This window comes from Phyllostomus discolor, chromosome 11 (genome assembly GCF_004126475.2).
Source record: "Phyllostomus discolor isolate MPI-MPIP mPhyDis1 chromosome 11, mPhyDis1.pri.v3, whole genome shotgun sequence".
NCBI classification, from domain to species: Eukaryota; Metazoa; Chordata; class Mammalia; order Chiroptera; family Phyllostomidae; genus Phyllostomus; species Phyllostomus discolor.
The window spans coordinates 74,210,321-74,235,283 of record NC_040913.2 but is presented as its reverse complement, the minus strand read 5'-3'; positions in this window follow the sequence as shown (position 1 = coordinate 74,235,283).

Here is a 24,963-nt window from a genome sequence, read left to right as displayed (position 1 = left end):
ACACATTCAAGAAAATTAAGAGATCCCGAAATAAGAGATGGGGGCTGACAAAAATAATAACAGGAAAAGGAAATTTAAGAGGTGGTGGTTGAGAGACAGGCAGAAATAGAGAGCTGAAAGAGATAAAGCAAAGCACTATAAGTAAAAATACAATAGAATAATTAAATCAAAATTAATTTCAGTAGAGAACAGAATCAACACTGGGTAATACTGAATTGTGGGTTACATACTGACACTGTTCTTTCAAATGTTGAGAGAACAGAAATAGTAAGAGAGCATATCCATTTGAAAGACAGAGATTTGAGGTCAAAAGTATCGATAAGCAGAAAACTTCACAACATTGAAGAAAGAAATTAAGGAAGACACAAACAAATGGAAGTATATACCATGTTCATGGATTGGAAGAATTAACATCATCAAAATGTCCATCCATACTACCCAAAGCAATTTATAGCTTCAATGAATTACCTATTAAAGTACCAATAGCACATTTCACAGATATAGAAAAACACTTCAAAAATTTATATGGAACTACCATAAATGACCCCGAATAGCTGCAGCAACTTTGAGAAAGAAGCACAAAGTAGGAGGGATCACAATACCTGATACCAAACTGTATTACAAGGCCACTGCAATCAAAACAGCCTGGCACTGGTATAAGGACAGACACACGGACCAATGGAACAGAATATAGAACCCAGAAATAAACCCAAGTCTCTATGGCCAATTAATATTTGACAAAGGGGGAAGAAGCATAAAATGGAGCAAAAATAGCCTCTTCAACAAATCGTGTTGGGAGAACTGGACAGCTACGTGCAAGAAAAATGAAACTTTATCACCAACTTACACCATATACAAAAATAAACTCAAGGTGGATAAAAGACTTAAATATAAGTTGTGACACCATAAAAGTCCTTCATGAGGACACAGGCAGGAAAATCTCAGATATTCCACACAGCAATATTTTCACTAATATGTCAGCTAGAGCAAGAGACATAAAGGAAAGAATAAACAAATTGGACCTCATCTAAATAAAAAGCTTCTGCACAGCTAAAGAAAGCAGCATTAAAATGAAAAGAGAACCAATCATATGGGAAAATATGTTTGCCAATGATACCTCAGACGAGCGTTTGAGCTCCAAAATGTGTAAAGAACTCACACAACTCCACTCTAGGAAGACAAACAATCCAGTTAAAAAATTGGCAAAGGACTTGAACAGACACTTCTCCAAGGAGGACATACAGAGGGTTCAGAGACATATGAAAAGATGCTCAGCATTGCTAGCCATCAGAGAGATGCAAATTAAAACCACAAGGAGATGCCACTTCACACCGGTGAGAATGGCCACCATAAACAAAGCAACAAACAACAAGTGTTGGAGAGGTTGTGGAGAAAAAGGAACCCTAGTGCACTGAATGCAGACTGGTGCAGACAGTATGGAAAGCAGTATGGAATTTCCTCAGAAAACTAAAAATGGATCTGCCTTTTGAGCCAAGAATTCCACTGCTGGGACTATATCCTAAGAACCCTGAAACACCAATCCAAAAGAACCTATGCACCCTGATGTTCATAGCAGCACAATTTACAATAGCCAAGTGCTGGAAGTGACCCAAGTGCCCATCAGTAAATGAATGGATCAAAAAACTATGTACATTTACACAATGGAGTACAATGCAGTAGAAAGAAAGAAGGAACTCCTGCCCTTTTCGACAACATGGATGGAACTGTAGAGCATTATGCCAAGTGAAATAAGCCAGGTGTTGAAAGACCAATACCATATGATCTCACCTTTAAGTGGAACCTAATCAACAAAACAAACACCTAAGCAAAAGATAACCAGAGACATTGAAATTAAGAATAAATGGATAGTAACCAGAGGGAAGATGGGAGGGGATAATGGGGGGAAAGGGTGAAGGGTTTTTAAGAACAACTATAGAGGACACAAGAACAAAACCAAGTGGAGGTGGAATCAGGGGAGGGAGGTGGGGATGGCTGGGGTGGTGGGGAGAGGTGGGGGAAAAGACAGAAAACTATACTTGAACAACAATAAAATAAAAAATAAGCCATGATCTAAAAAAAAAGCATAGATAAGCTACGTCCCTTAAGAAGATACCAGAACATATGCAAGAGAAGAAATAAAGGCATAAAGTAAATTTTCTCAAATTCAAGAGAGACTTAAAACTGAAAATCAAAACAACTGCCAAGCAGTATTAACAAAATGATATACATGGGTAAGCATCTTGTAAAAGTACTGAACTTACAAAAGCAACCCACAACCCCACCACCCCACCACCAATTTTTCCTGTCAAACACATCTGCTACACTATACTCTCTCTTTCACCTTCTTTGCATTTGCCTTCTATTTGCCAACAAAGCACGGAGGGGAAGTGAGGAGAAACAAGAGGGAGAGGGAGACAAGAAGGCTTAGAAGGAGAAAGAGAAGTAGGGGCAAGACCTAACTAGGACAACCTTCCTGGAATTTTAAAGTCCCTCTCACCCACCTAGAGTCTCGGTTCGCAAACCAAGCAGATGGGTGCGGAGCTAGCTGGGCCTTCACCTGATGTCATGCTCGGAGCACCCAGCCTGCCCATCCTCACAGAAACCCTCCGGGACCCCATGGAAACGCCTGTCCCAGAAGGCAGTGAGCGACTGCACCGGGGAGTGGATTCAGCTTACGAACCAGGAATCCAGAGGTGATGCAAGGTCTCAGTCACCGTGAGTTTGAGGACCTAGAATATAGATGAGAGCAGTACGTTATTTCCTTTGTTACGCTGATGTATTGAGAAAGTTTCTGATTCTAGGTATTTGAGAGCATATACTATTAAAATACAATGCATGTTTTCTGATGTATTAGGAAATAGAAAAAAACAAATGAAAGACATTTCTAAAACACCATATAGTAAAAGGAAAAAAGGAAGCATAAAAAGTAACAGCAGGCAAAATAATAGATTTGTCACCTGTTAGAAGCCAAAGGCTTACATTAGTTAAAACAACATGAACTTTATATAGTATTTTTTTACAAGAAACAACTATAGGTGAATTTCAGTAAGTTAAAAATTGGGAAAAATCGGTATCAGGCAACACCAAGGAAAAGAAAGCAGGAGCTGCCGCCTGCATCAAAACCAAAATCAATTCCAAAAGTGTAAGTGGGACAAGATGATCTTATTTTGATGGAGAATTTGACAATAAAATATAATGGTTATAAGCCTTGACACATCAGATAATGTAGAATATAAATATATTCAAAGATGCTTTTAAACATGTAAGGAGCATTTGACATAACAATAGCAGGGGATTTTTAACATATCTCTTAGTTTTTGAAAGATAATTTAGGAAAAAGCATAAACACAAATCATTATTAATTCATTGAACTACAAATATTTTTTGAGTATGCCTGGCATTGTGCTCTAATAACATAATAGTGAAAAGGACAAATATAGTTTCTGGAGTTTAGTGTATATGGAAAAGCTTATCCATAGAGATGCATATATATTAAGAATTTGTATTCAGAATATATAGGTATATATTGATACCCTCTGGAGGCTATATTACCTTTTTGATACTCATGAAAAATCATTTAAAATGAAGATAAATGAGGAAAATAAAAATTTCAGTTATTATACAGGTAAGATTCTATTAACATCATGTTCTAAAATCAGAAATTGGTTACAAAAAATCAAAGACAAAGCTTTTTGACCTGAAAAATAACTTTTCTAAATAACTTAAATAAAATATGATGTTAACAACATCATATTATTTAGGAATTAAGGACAAGAAGAGTTCTATATTTGTATGATAATTTATAGAATATGTTCAAACCTATGTTCAGAGAAAATCCATATTCTGAAATGTTTATTAAAAATAAACCAGCCAATTATTTTATTCTAAATAGTAGAAAGAAATCAAGAAAATATACCAGAGAATTTAGAGTTGAAAAAAGATATTAGTTCATTAGAAAACAAAAAATATACTACTGATATATAATAGCACAAGATATACAAGTGCACAGGAATAAACTCAAGGTAAGTCTATAAACTATATAAGAAAATGTATATATATGTAAAAATACAGTTACAGGAATATCAAAGAATAAGTTTTTGTATATTACTTAGAAATTAATTTGACAAGTCGTATGCAATATATATGTGAATAAAACTAGAACCAAAAACGATGATGTATATAAATGGAGAGAGATACCTCATATTTCTGAAAGGGAATACTTAATACTGGAAAAATATCAATTCTTACCACATTATTCTAAACTTTTACAGGATTTTTGACATATAGTTCAGGACTATTGGCAGAATTATTTCAAAATTCACCTAGGAACAAACTGATCAGAAGAGTGAACTAAAATACCATCTTATTTTATTGTGATTATAGGTATTGCTGCTCACCAGCCAAAGACCCCAGCAATGTACCTGTAACAGAACATTGGATTTATAACTCATGGAATCCTGGGAGATTATACACCTTTGGGAATCCCTGATGGGGTGGCCTCATTAAGAAATTGTCATTAAGGACCTATTACCAGATTTGGGCTTTGGTTGTGTGATTTGGGGGAGGACCTCAGAAAAAAGGGAGGTTTAATCTGGATTGAATACTGTCATAAAATGGGGACAACTGTACAACTGAGTATTTTAGCAAACCTAAGCTATGGAGAGAGCCGATCAGAGTGAGACAAAAGCCGTGATTGTTAAAGAAAAAGCAGCATTCACTCATATTAGCCAGAAGAGGGGGATGTTTGGTGCTTTCTGGGTTACACGGTGATGGGACTGTGCTTAGGCAACTGTAAAGAGGTATCGTTGGGTGTCACCTTATCTCGGCCTCACAGCAATTTTGTCTGAAGTTGGGGTTCTGTGAGACAGTTCAGGGCCAGCAGAGAACACCACAGCCTGGCTCTGAGTGACAGGCCTGCTTCTAATGATTCTGAGTCTGCCTGTAATTGTCAGGCTGGTTCCTGGGTCTGAGGGACTACTTTTTCTCTTTCTCACAAGTATTGAAACTTAATTCTAAACTTTAAACTATTAATTTTATTTCTTCTTTTCCTTTTTTTCTGAGTTCTTGAGTTATGTAACTTGTTTCTGTTCTCTTAGTGGTTACTCTGAAAAGTTTTAGCATTCTTTACCTAACTATTTTGTTGGCTAACATCTATATCTTTTTGTGGAATGATACACAAACTTTGGGATATTTTAACTCAGATTCACTTTTATTCGCATGTTATTGCTTCCATTTTACTTTTATACCATGTTTAAGCACAACAGTTTACATCATTAGTAATATTGTGAAGTTATCCTCATTTCAATCCTACTAACATATTTTTAATTCTTTATTCATACTAACTTTTTATATTCCCATTATTCTCATTTTAAGTTCTACCAACATTTTTTAAAAATTATTTATTCATATTAACTTTTCATGTCTCCCTATTTCTTCTGGTTCCATTTTCTTTCCTGTTAAATGAAACAAGGCTATTTAGAAGTTCTTTCACTTGAAGATAGTAATGTATAGATTATCTCAGTTTTTTTGTTTGTTAGCAAATACTTTTATTCTGCCCTCCTCCCTTGCATAGTAACCTTGCTGAGTACCAAATTTCACATTGAAAGCAACTTTATTTTCTCAGCAGTTTGAAGATGTTGTTGTATTGTCTTTGAGAATATATTAGTTCTGATGTTTCCTTCTTTTGTATTTTCCAAAAGACATTATATAGAATAGGTAATAATGTTTTTTAATTTGAGTTAATATTTATTTAGATTTAGGAAAGATATCACAACAAATTTAATCATAGTAATAAATGATTAATCACTCTTTTTTATGAATTAGGGTTTAGAAAAGTTTCTTCTTTTGCTTCACAATTCACTATAATACTGTCATATAATTTTTTAGTAGTGTAGCCAAATTTTAAAAAACCTCTGTCAAGTTTCTTTCATCTATGAACTATTACTGTCTATCATGTAACTTATTCTGAACTATCATTGCTGTTGTTGTATTCCTACAGTTTGTGTTCTACAACAACAGGAATTCAGGTTCAAACAATTTTTGCATGATCACCATACAAAAATACGACTGTATGGTGCTTTCATAATTTTATATGTTGCATTATTGAGTATATTCCTGTTTCGATTAGACACTGATAGGAACTAAGCCCTCTGCGTATAATTTTCCTGTCTAATGATTGAAAGAATTTCTATATAGATGAGCATCTAGCTTCATATTTGCAAATCTTATTTTCCCTGCACGACTCACACATTTCTGTGCCAAGTGTTGTAGGACACATTTATTTTGTGAAACAGCCTCTATTTTTGCATCTTAATGTCACAGTGGTTGAGTCGGCAAAGTGGCCAGAAATATTAGAATTCTCAGAGCCATTTTTTATGGAACAGCTAGCACTAAATTAACTTTACTGAGAAATGCTATTAAATGGCATAAACATCTCCCACTAAACCTGGTGAATAAATGCCCACTTCGACTTGCTCTCAGTCATATCCCACTAAACATCCGCAGCCACTTCAATCCTACCCACCATAAGGGAAAATGTAATAGCAGGGAAGTCACTGTGGAAGGAGTAATTTGTCTTACTTTTGCAAATTTACAAACACATATGACCTTGAACACACAGTTATTGGGCTCTCGCCAGAGTCTTGAAAGGAGATTATCCAAGTGAGGACCCTGCAGCTTAATAAGATTCATGAGTTCACAGTAAATCCATCTTTGCCATTGTTCCTAGCAGCACAACTAGGCCCTTCTACCTATTGACACCTGTTGGCTAAGGGGCAGTTCATCTTTAACGAGAGGTCAATCACTTTCTTTACATAGAAACTAAAAGTAACCTTTGGGTTGTTAACCTTCTCAAATGAGTTATTTTTCAATAATGAAACAAAGGTAGGAGTAAGGACTTTGGAAGCTAGATTCAGCTACCTTGCTTCTGTTTTCCAGCTTGGCTACTTGGAGAACCCAATATGTATACTCAAAGGAAGATCTTACCTTTAGATACGGTTTTGACAAAGATGATTTCCTGGTCATGCCACCAGCATATGAGTAATTTTGACTTGCATTAAGAAATATAGTTAACCAAAGATGGAGAGAAATAATAGTAGCAAAAATTAGAAGTACTTTTTTTAAAAGACAGAGTTTTTTTTTTAAGATTTTATTTATTTATTTTTAGAGAGGGAAGGGAGGGAGAAAGAGAGAGAGAGAAAAACATCAATGTGCGGTTGCTGGGGGTCGTGCCCTGCAACTCAGGCATGTGCCCTGACTGGGAATCGAACTTGTGACACTTTGGTTCACAGCCCGCGCTCAATCCACTGAGCTACGCCAGCCAGGGCTAGAAGCACTTTTCATGACAATTACAGGTACTACTATTTTTGAGCATCTATTTAAAAATGAGGCCATACAGTAAAGATGTTATGTGTGATATCAGTGTAAATCCCTACAGGAAGAGACATGGCACCCTCAAACAGATGAATTTAATGAAGGAATGATTTAAGTGAGGACATGTTTAAGAGATGCCAAGAAAAGGTGGTGGAGTACCCTGAGACCATCAGTGTTGGAGACTGGTTAGTACTCCAGGCCTGGAGGAGCACAGAATATGGATAAAGCCGAAGCTACTGCTGTAACTGTAGAAGGAGTCCACCCGGGAAGAGCTATGCAATCTGTGGGAGGGAGGAAGCTGCTGGCCAAACCGCCATCTGGCGGTGAGGAAGATGGGGAATAAACATCCCGAACACACCCTTCTGCCCTGCTGTCCACTGTGTGTCCCTTCTAGATGAGCCGAAAGCCGAATAGCAGGAGCGCTGTTCATGCTGCTCTGTCTCAGGACCTGGAACAGAGTATGTGTCAGAATACGCAGAATGGGTCTGGAAGTACAGATAAATATTAACAGAAATATTAGGTTGAGGTATATAAAACTGCCAGCATTGACCAAGTTTAACCTATAACAACTTTTAGAAGTGTAATCTACTGTTATTACATTTAACCTTTATAACAAACTTGCAAGGTCTCTATTAAGATTCTCACTTTATAGCGACAATTCTGAGGCTCAGGGAAGTTGAGTTAGAGATAAAAGGAAAATTCTGAAGAAGAATTCTCCAAATATTATCTAAAAATACACTCTATGCTATCATATAACTTATTTTTATAGTGATTAAGAGTTTCAAAGCTCTTTCCAAGATTATTTTATTTAAAAAACAAAAAGGAAAATAGTATGGTAATTCCTCAAAAAGTTAAACATAGAATATAAACATAGAATGACCATATATATGATCCAGAAATCCCATTTCTGGATATGCATGCATCCCCAAAAAGTGCAAACAGGAATTTGAATAGATACTTGAACATCCATGTTCCCCTCAGCATTATTCACAATAGTCCAAAGGGGAAAGCAACCCAAGTGTTCACGAGCAGATGAATGGATAAACAACATGTGGTATGTAAGTATACAGTATAATATTATTAAATCTTAAACAGAAAGAAAACTTTGACACATACGACAACATGGATGAAGCTTGAAGACATTAAACTAAGTGAAACAAGCCAGTAACAACAAGGCAAATATTGTACCACCCCACCGTGCCTCACGGTGTCCCTCACACCTGCCTTCTGGAGAGGTTCCTGGAGTAGTCAAACTTATGGGAACAGAGAGTGTAATGGTGGTGTCCAGGGTCTGGGATGGTGGGCAATGGGGAGTTATTAGTTAACAGTTACAGAGTTTCAACTGGGGAAGATGAAAAGTTCTGAAACTAGATGGTACTGGTGTTTGCACAACAATGTGAGTGTATTTAATACTGCAGATCTATACCATTAAAAATGGTTAAAATGGTAAATTTTGTTATGTATATTTTACCACAACAAAAGTGTACAAAAAATCATAGAAGTCTAATCAAATTTATATAGCAGTTATTATAATGTTGTTCATAAACTGTAAATATATGGAAATGCCAAGTGACAGAGTAGTCAACAATCTCTTATAATATATAACAGCATACAGGGACTAAGCTTCAACCTCATAGTTTTTGACTGAAAACCTAGTTTCTTTTCTAGAAATACAAAATGTTTTCTAAAGTCACCCAAGAACACAGAATAATCCCAGCTTTTTTATTTGTAAGGTAACCGAATAAGGCAACTGATGGTTTGGTGAAGAAAAGAAAATCAATTTCCATGAATAAGTAATATATTTCTCAGGAACTTGCTAACTGGTAAAATCTGTAATTTTTGAAGGTAACTATTAACAGTCTGATGTGTGGTACTTGTTTCTCATTAAACCGTGTTGTTATTTTTTGTATGATCTTGAGAGTGTTTCTTCTCTTGGTTGAGATCTGAAATTCTGCATGTCTTTTCCATCACTGCCAAAAGTACAAAAACATGGAGGACTGCTCTTGCGTTTTTGCTGCCTTTCAACTTTTATCTTCTGTTTAAAAGAGTGAATAAAATTCGAAAAGTGTGTGTGTAGAGAGTGAGAGGGAAAGAAAGGAAGGGTGAATACATTGGTCAGTTTTGCCTTGAGACAACACGGGCTTTAGACTCCACTTGGCTTGAGAAACATGGACCAATGTCACAGCAAGAAAGACAAGTAAAAAAATAAATTGTATTTGTCCTTTCATTCTGTGTTTAACCATAAATGTATGTGTTGTTAATCAAAATCAGAGCTAGAAGCTATTGGGTGGATTACTGGGTGAGGCTCCACCACTCACACACCTGTATGGAAAGCCTCACGCTTTCATTTGGCAAAGGGCATGACAGAACACCACCTAAAGCAAATAATCTAATTGAAATAAAAAACTGTCCTAGTTTAGGTATCAAGTTTATGTGTCTATGGTTGAAACCACCAAATTCTTTTTTCCTTAATGCAGAGATTAATTTGTAATGAACTCTAACTCTGATATTGCCCAATCTAATTAGGCACAATAGACCAAAAGAAAAAAAAAAAGGAAACCAAGTCAAATCAGTTAGCAATAGGAATATATCATTAGGTGAGGCTATCAATTAAGACTTCAGGCTTATCAGCTTTAGGTAACATATTTAGTGTGTTTTTAGGGTCTCAGCTTCAGTTTCCTGTGTGGGTTATAATAGGACCTAAAGCTTAGGCAGTGTCTTGATTTTATTCAAAATTAGAATTTTGATCTTGATACTAATGGTTACTCTTAAGGTCAAGGATTTTGTTATTTTCTCTCTCTAACCCCAGTTCCAAATAGACATGCCATAAATGTCTGGAAGAAAGAGAAGAAGGAATAAGAATTTAATTGAAAGCTGAGAGACTTGTTATTGTGACAGAGAAAAATCTATGCAAGTCAAGCTAATGCAGAACAATGAACAGTAGAAGCAAATAGGCTGTTAACATATGTAGGGACTTGGAACAAATATTAGGGAAGTTCAGGTGCAGGGACACAATCTGGCCACTGGTGTTTAGGGGTTCAAGGCACCAACTTCATTATCACTGTGAAACACGGCAAGAATCCAGTTATTGGGAAGCTTATTACCAAGGCCGGAAAGACTGGATAGAAAGACTGACCTTGAGGTTGAGCTAGTGCGTTACTGCCATACTTGAGCAATTCATGTATGTTCCTCATTTAGGTGAGAGATTAGTCTCATAGTTTGGGTAGAAGCTGGCTTGCTTGGCAGAATTTCAGCAAGCATATTGAGGTAATTATTGTTGAACTGGGGAGCTGGATGGAAATTACAAAGGCAGGAGAAGAAAAAAGAACCCATTCTCAGATCATCTAAGCAGGCTGAGGTTTGGCTTGTGATTTTTAAATTTTCAGATTTCCAAATGCAAGCCTTGCCTTTTCAGAGTGCTTGTTTCGCATTTTAGCTGCAATGCAGGAGGGAGTTTTCAGCTTCAGGGAGCCATATTTAGAGACTTGAGAGCGCAACAGTCTAGGAACAAAAGCAAAAATACCTTTCAATATGCTAATTTAAAAAAAAAAGTAAAATGCCTGGATGCCTATTTCCTGGAGTGGCTTAATTTTCCTGGCTTCTCTGAAGGGCTTATTTAGTTCTACCCCAAATGCCTATTCTCACATATTCCAGCTTGGCTTTTCATGTTTCAACAGTTAACATAAGCCACTGAACTTGTGGGTATTTATCCAGATCTGGAATGTGAACATTTGGAGGTTTGCTCACAAGTCCCTTTCACTGAAATCTTTTCTGGGCACTGATTTGGGCTGAATACACAAAGTACAAATTGGCTCCTGAGACGGTGATGCCAGGCAGAGGCTGATAAAAGATTTACTGCAGAGTGTTTTGAATCACTGAGCTTTGTTATGGAATTATTATAGCCTTTCCCACTGAGACGCAATGATTTATAACCTCCTGATAGACAACAGTGTTTAACTCTGTTCCCATTAATTGATTGAACAATTTACTTTCTGCTTTGTGCTCACACCTGCTCTTGATCAAAGCTGGTTGGTATTCTGCTCTTGGCTATTGCTTGATGCCATATTAATGGTTTATTGGTTCCACTGTGCCCATAACACAGCAGGGTTTATGATGTTTAATAAAATGACATGTCTAAATAGTCTCTTGGCTTTGCATTGTCTTTTTATCAAATGAATATTGTGGTGTGGGTCTTCCTTGTACTTCGGAATTGCAAATTTCTACAAAGTCTACCACACAACACTGTAAATATTCTTCCATTATTCCTACACTACATAGGAGAAAAGAAAATACTTGTTTTTGTTCATTGCTGTTCTTTGCCATTTATTCCCATCAGCTAGGGATGCCTATAGGAGCCTCTTGGGAGGGCGGACCTGAGTGAATGAAGACCATGTGAGGCATGTTCTTATATCTCCTTCTCCTGGAAATCAGGTATTTTTTTTTAGGAGAGAAGTAAACGTGCTTCATTCTGAGGACTGCACTGTGGAGGGTGAAGACTTCTTTCTGAAGCAAAGGAGGTCAGAAAACCCATGAAAGCACATGGAAAAATAAAACTATGTTAATTGAGTTAGGTTGGCCTGTTTTTCTAAGAAAATCGTGGGGACTGAAAACAATCTTCTCTCAGGGTTATTATTAGAACCACATGGGAGTCAGAGATCTGCACTCACTGGGTTTGTACATTTTATCACTCCACTATTCTGCCTCTAGTAATAGCAAACATTTATTGAAGTCTTTTTTATAGACCATGTACCATATTTAGAATTAACAGCATGAGCTCTGAAGTCAGGCGACTGGGGGAAAATTCCAGCGCAATGAATCTGATGCATGCTAAGCCTCAGCTTCTCCTGTAAATTAGGTAAAATAATATCTGGCCTAGGTTTCTGAGGTTTAAATGAGCTAAAGTTAGTAAAGCTTTTTGCATAGTACTTGATATTTAATAAGCACTCTACAAGTGTTAGCAGTTACCATAATAACGTTAAGTTGTAGATATTTAAACTCTGTCTTCTAAATGAAAGGCAAAGTACCTTACCTGGTACACAAAAGGAAGGAAGATGGAAAGGATAAATGCATAACGAGAGGAATTTTCTCAGTGGTGACTAATTAGATCAGATTAATTGTTCAGTACAATTGTTCAGATTAATTTTTCAGTTTAATATATTGCCTTGTTTTTAGTGAATGCTCAACAAATGACAGTAACTGTCATGAAAATTCTTAAATTCTTGCTACTATTATTTTTCTCTGCCTTTGGTTGATGTGAGGTCAACCAGCTAGGTTAAATGACCAAAGGTTATATTCCCAACCTCAGCAAAAAGCATAGGGAGAGAACAAGGAGACGAGGTCATCACCTGTGGAAAAATAAACCATGCAAAACAGAGACTCTGCTAATGAAAATTATGTTCATTTACAAAGAACTTCATCATTTTTAATTGTGGGAATATAATGTCAAGACAAACCAAAAATAAAAGTGGATAATCTGTATTTTCTCCTTCTTGGAGTATTCCTATTCCAACTCGCCAATGACTGGCTCTTATGAATCCTCAACTTAAATGCTACTTTATCAAATCTGTCTTATCTGACTTTCTCTTCAAACTTACCTCCCCTTTCAAGGGCCTCCGATAGTGCACCTGATGTCTCTGGGCAGATTGGAGTAAAGCAGTCCTTCCTCAGCTCTTCACTTACGTGGTCAGAAAATGACTTTCATATTCCGACTTCTTTGAACGAGATACTTTACTGATGTCTGCTGGGAACATTTTACAATAAACATAGAAATCTTTAATGTCCACGACATGAATGGTGCCCCCTAAAGTTGTGTGGTGTAAAACATGCATGATTGTATGCAGCATTCCTAAGACCCTTTAGTCTTCATGACAGCATCCAGCTGGCTTCATTCACAATATTCATTACCTGCTCAAATCGTTGTTTATGTCTTATTCCTCCACAGTTTAAAAGCTTTAGGAAGGCAGGGACCATGTCTGTGTTATTCATTGCTAATCATTAGTAGCTAAAACAGAGTCTATTTCATTCATTGTAAGTGCTCAAAATATATTTGGTAAATGAATGAATACATGCATATATATTTTCTTTATTAGTTCAAATTAACTATTCACATGGCAGAATGCTGTATGTAGCAGGGAATCTGATTTAAATCTTGAATGGCTGTAAATGTGTGTAGCGTGGTGTCTTGAATGTGGTAGAAAATTAATAACTATGCATTGACTGAAATTGGAAGCCTTGTTGCAGAATCTGCAAGGATTATGCATCATATAAAACACAGATCTTGCCATTATAAAATTAATGCCTACTATGAATGATCATGGCAACAGCTTAATTCTCTTTGGTTTTCAGGAAAGGAATGGGAATATTGGAGGTAAGCAGAAGAGTAGTTTTGGAGCCTTGCTTTGATTGGGGTATGGTTTTAAGTCAAAAGTCGTAAGAGTTTTGAGCCTTCCCTTTGGACAGATCCAAGCCTTCTCTGAGATCCTTTTGGGGTCTCAGTTTATGCATCTAAAAATTAAGATATTTCCATGAGAATTCTCAGAGTGTTTATTAGATTCAGTGCCAGTACAGCATTTACACACTACCCTGATTTGAGAATCTTGTTCAGGACGATCTCTCTGATTCCTTAGACTGTAAGTCTGTGAATATGATCCCTTACTGTGACTCAGTTTTTACATCTGTTAAAAGGGAAGTAATGCATGTCTTGTTCTCTGTCTTGTTATGACTTTGGTAGTTATATGTGATGACAAGCAAGTGCATACTGATCAGTCTTGAACTTCTCTCGCTAATTAAACTAACACAAGAATTTCCAGATTCACAATCTGTCAATTGTGTCAAATAAGAGTATTGGTCTCCCACTCCTTGTGACATTAATGAAATAATCAACCCATGCTTGTGTGAGTGAAATATGGTTGTCAATTTGTAATTTGGGATATGGACAGTTATATTAGTCAGGATCTATTTATCAAACAATATTTAGAGTATTTAGAAGGGAGAGTACTACCTGTAGGGAATTAGCTATATAGATGATGGAGTAAAAGAACAGAGAAGTCAAAAATTGGCAGAAAGGTCATTCAGAAAGAACTCAGGGGAACAGAAGAAGGAGGAAGTTTTATTGAAGCTGGGAGTCAAGAGCTCCCAGCAGAAGCTGCAAACCATAATGATTACATTAGGGAAAAGTTAAAACAATAAAAGCAAAGCAGCTCCTTCACTTTTTCCTTGAAGTTTATCAAAATACAATTGACATACAACATGATGCGAGGTTAAGGTGTACAAGAGGTGATTTGATACACTTATATGTTGCAAAATAAATGCCACATTAGGATCAGTTAGTATCTCCATCACCTCACACAATTACTGTGTGTGTGTTTCAAGAACGTCTAAGATCTACTGACGCAGCCGCTCTCAACTGCATAATATGGTATTGTAGACTGTGGTTACCATGCTGTACATTAGATACCAGAATTTACTCATCTTATAACTAGAAGTCTGTACCCTTTGATCAACATCTCCCCGCTTCTCCCAACCACCAGGCCCTGGAAACCACCATTCTTCTCTCTGTTTCTATTGGTTCAGCTTTTTTGGGTTCCACATATAAGTGAGATCATGCAGTATTTGTCTTTTCGTGTCTGACTTCTTCTGCTTAGCATAATGCCCTCAAGTTCCATCCATGTCACAAATGGCAGGACTTTCTTCTTTCTCATAGCTGACTAATATTCCATTGCATGTGTGCACACACATACACACATATACATGTACACGTATATATCTCACATCTTTAATATACATACACACATCACATCTTTATTCATTCTTCCATTCATGAACACTTGGGTAGTTTCTGTATCTCGGCTATTGAGAATAATTCTGCAATAAACATGGGAGTACAGATATCTTTCTGAGATTCTGATTTCATTTCCTTTGGATAAATGCCCAGAAGTGGGGTTGCTAGATTACATGGTCGTTCTATTTTTAATTTTTCAAAGAATTTTTGTACTGTTTTCCATGATTGCACCAGTTTACACTCCCACTGTTGGTGCACCACATTGTCTTTTTCTCACATCCTTGCCAACACTCATTACCTCTTGTCTTTGTGGCGATAGCCATTTTAACAGCTAAGGGGATATCTCGTGGTTTTGATGGGCATTCCCCTGATGATCAGTGTTGTTGTGCATCTTTTCATGTACCTGCTGGCCATTTTTATGTCCTCTTTGAGAGGATATCTATTCATATCTCTTGCTCATTTTAAAATAATACTGTTGTCTTTTCGTTATTGAGTTGCATGATTCTTCATATACTTTAAACATTAACCTCTTATTGGATATATGGTTTGCAAATATTTTCTCCCAGTTTTGTAGGTTACATTGTAATTTTGTTAATGTTTTCCTTGCTGGGAAGAATTTTTTAGTGTGATTTGTTCTCATTTATTTTTGCTTTTGTTGCTTGTTTTTCTAGTGCCATATCTAAAAAATTGTTGCCAGGACTAATGTCAAAAAGATTTTTCCTGTTTTTTTTTCTAGGAGTTTTATGGTTTCAGGCCTTATGTTTAGATTTTCAATCTATTTTTCGTGAGTGGTGTAACATGAGTCCAATTTCATTCGTCTGCATGTGGTTACCCAGTTTTCCCAACACAATTTATTAAGGAGAGCATATTTTCCCCATTTGGCATTCTAGGCTCCCTTGCCAAATATTACATGACCATATATGAGCTTTGGATGCTGAAAATAACTCAGATCTTCTATGGGTATGCCTGTTCTCTACTTCTGCTCCCTCTGTGGCAGATTTCTTAAGTTTGCAAGCCTTCTTTGGATCCTGCAATGCATCACACTAGGTACTGACAGCCTCCCTTATTCCTTTCCTAAACAATGCTAAGTGTTCAACTTCAAGGTCTCTCTCTGGCCTGCAGATTTGGGCCAGCTTTCTGCGTGTGCTCACTGGGCTTCTACCAATGCTTATGGATGCCACTATTGGAAGCATCTACAGGGAGCCAGCCACTGGGTGGAGGGGTGTGTGGGTGAGGCTCACAGAGTGCTGGGGATGTCGATAAGCTTGCTGGGCATATCTACAGGTGAGATATCTCAACAGCTGTTGGCAGACCTCCCAGAGGAGGCTGTGATGCCATTAATGGGATCCACATCCCTTTGGTATTATCTGGGCCCTGGATGCTAGTCTCTCCTCTGGTTATCCATCTCTTAGTTGTATAGCTCTTGACTCACTGCTCCTGAGGGGGTGGGAGAGAAATGGCCTCTTTGGCAGACTCCCACACAGCTGGGGAAGCTGGGCACTCACTCACATGCTCTCACTTTTCCCCACAGCAAAATCACTGGCCTTGAAGGGCTCTCTTGGCACCAAGCTGTGCTGCCTTGAGGGAAGGGTTATGAGGTTCAAGTCAAACTGTTCCTCTTATCCTCTCCGATGAGTCCGAGCTTACATTATTGTTTGTTTGTTTGTTTGTCTCAATGTATGCTGGAATTTCTCCATTGGACTCCTAAACCTTTATAAAGGCTTTATCCATGGACTATTATCAGAGTCAGTGTTGTCTGGGGACTCCCGGACTGTGGCCAGGAGGGGCTGAAGCCAGTTCATGGGCCATGTCAGGGTCCATAGCTGGGACTTAGGCCTGTCTGCCTAATACCTAATACTTGGGTGGGTAAGACTGCTGGGTCTTTTGGCATATGGTGCTGGATCATACACATTCCACAAAAGCACTTTTGCCCGTGAATGGATGCCAGCTGTGACTGTTGAGAGGAGAGTACAAGGGGACGTCTGATTTCCGTCACCCTGCTGATGTCACTTGCAGCTTCTTCTAAAGGTGTCCCTGAAAGAGGAGGGAAAGCCTTGGTATTCTCTTCCTTCCACACTTTACCCTTTTACTTTCAACAGACAGCTGGGAACAAGCTTTCTGCTTTGCTCACGATGCAGAGTAAAGCAGCAGAGGAGGCACCAACAATGGATCTGAGGGCAAATGGGCTCGGGACAGGCATGCATGTCTCTCATCCGTTATGTGATAAAGAAGCATCCCAGCATGTAAGAAAGTCGTAGAGATTGGATTTTGTCTCAAATAGAGTAAAGTGTGTTTTCCTAATTTATCATTTTATTGCAATTAAATTTGACACCAATGCTAGACAGTCAAAATATATAAACCTTGATATATGATCCATTCTGACTTTTACAGATCAAAATTGCTGAATCCTTATACTTTCATCTCAATCAATTGCTATATGGCCAATCACTAAGAGGGTTAAAAATGTGAAATTGATCATGCTACAGTCAATTCATACCATCATATAGATTTGGTGTAAATTGTGATGAGTGCTAACCATCTGAAAGATAAGACAAATTTTTCAAAATGACCTTGAACATACCAGAAGAAAGTGCAACGGCAAAAAATACAATGCTGAAATGTGCACCAAAAAATGAGGCCAGAATGGGAGGTATTCTAACAACAACAACAACAACAACAACAACAACAACAAAATATTGTGATAGGGAAGGGGAGTGGCATTTGCTTCACCTAGAAATAAGTTGAAATAAAAAACAATGTGTTATTTTATGATCTGTTAACTCTTTGAATATTAAGTAAAAATGAGAGTTGAAACAAATAGCCCTGGAATACTCCTGTAACTTGGCTTCACCTTCAACTGATGGAATTTTACTTTGTTTTCAGGGTCTGTTTCAATACCATTCTACCACGGGCTTTTTTTCTTCCCACTTTCAGTTAGGTATTATCCTATAGCGATTTATTTGTATTTATCATATGGCATTTATTATATCAGGCCTTTAAATAATATTATTATGACTTTGTAATCTCTTATATATTATAAACTTCTTGAGAAGAGGGATTTTGGTCATTTTCACATTCAACACAGCATTTGTATAGTAAGTTCTCTATAAATTTTTGTTTGATTGTCTAATTGGCTACAAGATCATATGTTCATCATTCATTCATTCCGTAGGTATCTAAGTCTTACACATGAAGCTTTGGAATGACTTTTAGCTTAGAATGCTGTAATAATTTATTCTGACTTGAATTTAGTAAACTTTTTAGTAAAAAATATTAACCTATATATACATACATACAGAGATGGCCTGTATTATAAGGATTCAGCTTTTAGTTGGATTTTTCACAAACTGAACTTAGCTACACGACCAACACTCAGATATGAAAACACAGTTTCACCAACACCGCAGGACCCATTTTACTCTCTCTCCCAGTCGCTACTTGCTTGTCCCAGGACAGCTACCATCCTGACTTCTATTAGGCTTTTTAATTTCATTTTTTGTTTTTCAATTAGTCGACATACAACACTCTCTTAGTTTCAGGTGTACACCCCAGGGGTTAGACATTGTATGACTTACTAAGTGATCATCCCGATAAATCTCAACCCACTGGACACCATACATACATGCCCCATGCTGGACTTCACCTCCCCAGGACTATTCTGTGGCTACCACTTTGTATTTTGTAATCCCTTCACCTTTTTCACCCATCCCCCAAACACTCCTCCCATCTGGCAACCATCACAATGTTCTCTGCATCTATGAATTTGTTTATGTTCTGCTTATATGATTTTGACAGGCTTCCTTTGCTCAACATTAACTTTTTAATATTTTTAATGTAGCTAGTAGTGCTATAAGTTATTCAGTTACAATACTACATGGCATTTATCATGTAATTATCATAATATTTTTGTTCATTAAACTGTTAATGGGAATTTTGATAATTTTTGGTTTGGGGCTATTATGGTTATCATGGCTGTGAACACTCCAGTACATGTATACATGCATATGTATATACTTATTAATTATTAAGTAGAATTGTTTTGTATGTGGTATGCAGATGTCACTAGACTCTGTTCTGTTCCATTGGTCAGTTTGTCTATCCTTACATCAGAGTTTTTGTAGTGAATTTTTTTTAATTTTTAAAAAGATTTTATTTATTTATTTTTAGAGAGGGAAGGGTGGGAGAAAGAGAGAGAGAGAGAGAAACATCAATGTGCGGTTGCTGGGGGTTATAGCCTGCAATCCAGGCATGTACCCTGACTGGGAATCAAACCTGCGACACTTTGGTTCACAGCCCACGCTCAATCCACTGAGCTACGCCAGCCAGGGCTTGTAGTGAATTTGGATGTCAGAAAAACATAAAGCCAAAAAAAAAAGTCAGCTTTTTGATTCTAAGATTGCCTTGGTATTTGTTGGGCCTTTACATGTCTGTCTACATTAGTTTTAGAATGTTTTTCAAGTTCTACCAGAAACTTGCTTTTTTAAAAAACAAAATATGTTGATTTCTGACATTAATTCAGAGAAAATTGATATCTTCACAATACTGAGTCATCAGTTCATTAACATGATATATTCCATTTCTTTAGGTTTATTAAACATTCTCTAAAAATATGTTGTATTTTTTAGTTTTAAAATCCTGCATATCTTTTTTTACTTTATTTTTATTGTTGACAATATTAAAATTGTCCCATTTCCACCCCTCTGCCCACCTCCACCCAGCCACCACATCTACTTCCCTCTGGCCATCACCGCACTGTTTTCTGTGTCTATGGTTTATGTACACATGTTCCATGGCTAATTCCTCTTGGCTAATCCCTGCATATCTTTTAGAAGATATTTTCCTAGGCATTTAAAGTTTTTTGATATTATTATAAAATAGCATTTAAGTTTTTTGCTAGTATATAGAAATAAATTTGATTTTTTAATTATTGATCTAGTATCACCTCGCTAAATTCACCTATTAGTTACACTATATGTTTCTAGGTTTTCTGTTAATTGGCAGAATTTTATACATAATCTCAGAGTCTGCCAGTAGTGGTAGCTTCATTCCTTTCTTTCTAATCATTTTGCCTTTTGTTTCTTTTCTTGCTTTATTGCACTGCCTAGGCTCTCAAGGACACGATGCTGAGCAGAGTGGCCCACAGTGAGCGTCCTTGTTCCGTTTCTATCTCAGGAGCAGACTCCTGAGCTATTTCACTATTGAACATGGTATTTGCTGTAGGTTTATTTTTTACATATGTTCTTTAATTATAGTTTGTTAAAAGTTTTTTAAGTCATAGTGGATTATTTTGTTAGTTTTTTCTACATTTAACTAAATGATCACATGATTGCCTCATTTGTTTTATTAATGCAGTCTATTCAAAAGGCTAATTATTGAATTTTAAAGCAATCTTCAATTTCTGAATATTCAAGTTGATTGTGATATATTATCTTTTAAAATATATATTTATATATTATTGAATTTATTTGCTAATATTGTCAAAGATTTTTTTGCACCTATAACTATATGACATATTGATGTGCAATTTTCCTGTTTTGTGATGTTCTCTGAAAAATTTTAGAATTATGATCATGTTAGCCTTATAAATAGAGTATTTAAAGTATTTACTCTTTTTTAATTTTTAGAAGATTTTGTATAAAATTTGTATACCTTATTTCTTAAATGCTGAGAAGAATTCATCAGAGAAACTCTTTACAACACCAAAATTTAGCCAGAGTCTCACAGGAAAAGCTGGCCAGGCATTTTTGTATTCTCAAATTTCTAAATTTAGTCCACCACTACACAAGCTCCTGCCAATTTTACTAATTTTTGTTCCCACAAAAGAGATGCTCAGCTAGTGCTTTCATTGGTTCATGCTCCGAAGTGGGAAGTGCTCTTAGATGAAGGTATGTGCTGAGTATGACCAGGTCATCTTGGAAATGTTCTGCCCTTCTTGAAGTTTAGATAATCTAATCCTAATGGATTTCACAGCTCTTTGATGCTTTAAAACATGTGGGTTTCAGTAATATATCTGACTCTCCCTGGTTGTTGGGGCACACACTGTCCCACCACTGTGCACTGCATTCTAACCACATGCAGAAGTATAGACTGCCTTGTGTTTAAAACAGATGGTTGACTTTCCCTTGTCTGGAATCAAGGCTCTAGAAGATTGCAAAAGAGTTCTTTCTTGCCTTTTTAATGCTTATGAATATCACCTACTCATTGATTATTTTTTTAATTCAAAAATAGTGTCTGCTGATGTTAAGTATATGATATTCCTTGTGCCCTTATGCATTCCCAAAATGGGTTGAAATAGGAATTTACTAAGTCCTAGTTTAAACCACAGGTTAAAAACTCTCAGTCCCAGAATTCCTCCCAAATGATTGGGTTGGAGCCTAGAAATCTGTAATTTTATTATGCTTCCCAGGAAATTGTGATGCAGCTCATCCACACAAAGATATTCGAAAATCACTGAACTGGGAATGAAGTGATTAAAAAATAATGTTCCAAGTCACTATTTTCATGATGGAATGTAGGAAATTTCATGGACTGTAAATATGTTGGAGATAAATTTTCAGTCCCTAGTCCCATACAGTATGGAAATACAGACCTCTGAAAGAGGTTTAAAACCACTCCCCAACATCACAGTACATAAAACAAAAGTACAGATGATGCAAAGAATGTAAAGGCCAGAACTAAAGAATTCTGATCCTACAGGCAAAGCACTGACTCTCACCTGAGGCTGTGGTAAGTTTTCCTAGAGGCTGAAATTCACTTCTAGGCTTATTTAGAAAAGATCAAGAGCTCTGGCTAATAAGTCAATAAGGACCCTGAAATGAGAAGCAAATATTTCTCCTCCTTCTCCTTTTTTTTTGTAATCTAAAAATTTGGGACCACCTTATTGATATTATGAATTTCTTTAGCTTTCTTTTATTTTAATTTTATCATTAATTACAGTTTACATTCAAAATTATTTGTATTAGTTTTGGATATTCAGCATAGTGGTTAGATAATCATATATTTTACAAGTCACCCGATATTTCCAGTACCTATCTGGCACTCTATATAGTTATTACAATATTACAGACTGTATTGCCTATGCTGTACCTTACACTCCTGTGACTATTTTGTGAGTACCAATTTGTAGTTCTTAATCTTCTCACCTGTTCACCCAGATCCCCAACCGTCCTCTCCCTTGGCAACCATCAGACTGTTCTCTGTATCTATGAGTCTCTTTCTATTTTGTTTGTTTTTTGTGTTCTTAAGATTCCAAATATAAGTGAAATTACATGGTACTTGTCTTTCTCTGGCTGGCTTATTTCACTTAGCGTAATATCCTTTAGATTTACCCATTCTGTAACAAATGGTAAGATTCCATTCTTTTTCATGGCCGAGCAACATTCTATTATATATATGTACCACCACTTCTTTATCCACTTGTCTACTGATGGGCACTTGGGTTGTTTTCATGTTTTGGCTATTGTAAATAACACTGCAATGAACATAGAAGTGCATATATTCTTTCAAATTAGTGTTTTGGTTGTCTTCATATATATATACCCAGAAGTAGAATTGCTGGGTCATAAGGCAGTTACATTTTTAATAATTTAAGAAACTGCCATATTGTTTTCCATAGTGATTCCAGCAATCTGCATTCCCACCAACGGTGCATGCGGGTTCCCTTTTCTCCATGTTCTCACTAACACTTGTTTGTTGATTCATCAATGCTAGCCATTCTGACAAGTGTGAGGTGATATCTCATTGTGGTTTTAATGTGCATTTCTCTGGTGCTTAGTGATATTGAGCATCTTTTCATATATTTATTGCCTATCTCTGTGTCCTCTTTGGAGAAGTGTCTATTCAGCTTCTCTGACCATTTTTTAATTGATTTGCTTGTTTTTTTTGGTGTTGAGTTGTAAAAGTTCTTTATAAATTTTGGGTATTAACTCCTTATTTGTTGTATTATTGGCAAATATCTTCTTTGGTTTAGTAGGTTGTCTTTTTGTTTTGTTATGGTTTCCTTTCCTGAGCAAAAACTTTTCAGTTTAGTGTAGTCCCATGTTTCCCTTGTCCAAGGAGACATATCCAAAAATTATTACTAAGAGCAATGTCAAAGAGTTTACTGCCTGTTTTCTTCTACAAGTTTCATGGTTCGTAGTCTTACATCTAAGTCTTTAATCCACTTTGAGTTTACCATTTATATGATATAAGGAGTTGGTCTAGTTTCATTTTTTTTGCATGTATAAGCCCAATTTTCCCAGCACCATTTATTTAATAGACTGTCTTTACTCCATTGTATAAAAAAAAAGAAAATACTTCTGAGCAGGCCAGATTATGGGAGACAACAACACTTGTGCATCACACAGAAGTAGGCCCACGCTGGACTAACATTTTTCTTGTAGCTCCACTATTGGATATTGTTTTAACCAGTATTCTAGTGAAGAGGAACTAGAACTTGATGTTAAAACCTTAACTATATTTTATATATAATTGTGTTTTTAAAATCTTTTTTATGTGATCTCATTTTAAAACATAGGTTTGTTTATGTTCAACAAATTATTTTATTGTCTTCATATTCCCAAATTTTAAGTCTTATAGTAGTTTTACAAAATATACTTGTCCTTGATGGTACTCCCTACCTATGGAGATCAAAAGTCTGACAACCAGAAATTGCAAAATAAGTAAGTCCAGGCAATCTTTCACAAATTCTCTGTCTTACACTCTCTCTTTCTTGAGCCAGGGGCGCAGTTCCTACAGATCTTCTCCAATGGCTGGTTCCTGTTCATCTGGCAGGGCTGGTTCAAGAGTCCCTCCCCAGGGAGCCTGCCATTTTCTCTGCAGACCGGCTGAGGTTGAGCATGAAGAATCTGAGTTGAGCATGTGCTAGTAATGTAAGACTTGTAACATAAATGATGCCTCCTCTTTGGGGTTGGAGGAGTGAGAGAGTTCTTCTCATACTTTTCTCTTGCAGGAAGTAGAGTAGAAATTCTCTTGCTGTAGGTACCATTCTCTCTTCACAACACCCAATGCCCAGGCAGTATCCTAAGTAGCACAGGGACTTTCAAAAAATCACCCTATCCAGTACTATCTTGCTAGAAACACCTAACATTCTCACCTTTTCCCTCTCTTGTTTCCCATTTTCTTTTGGCTCTGCTCTATATGCTACCAACAGAAATGGTTGATTTGTATTTTGGGTAGTGTGTTCCACCTTTTATAAATAAGGTATTGTATTGTACCTCTGGAGGTCTCCCTCCAAGTCTTTATGAGAGACCACTAGAGGAGATGTTTAAGGGGAAGCAATTCATAATAAATACCCTCAGCTCATACATCAAGGCAGTGGGTTACATTGGGGAATCGGCCCTGCTAGGCAAGTTGCTTTTTCGGCTCCTTATCTAGCCTAGCTATAATACATTTATTATGAGCATGCACTTTCCCTGAACAAAAGATATTCAGTTCGGGGATTCAAGTTCCTGCAGCCCATTTATACCACCTCTCCTCACTGACGATTTTCTGCTTCTCTCGGCATGTTTCATAGCCAGGAATCCCCAAATCAGGAGGCACAAACTCAAATATCTGCAGAGGCCAAGCAAACAATGTAAATAAGCAAAGCAGAAAGGTGGGATTTATGCGTAAAGAAGTGGGGACTGTGTCAAATAGAAAGTACATGCACCATGGAAAGAGGTAGCTGTGTCTCCATGTGAGAGTTTGTCAGGATTTTACCTGGTAAATGAGCTCTTTTTCTACCTTCCAATTTTTAAACCAAAGCTGAGAAACTCAGACTTTTATGTGAAGTCCTTTGAATATGAAGTATATGAAACTGATTTAAAATAAAG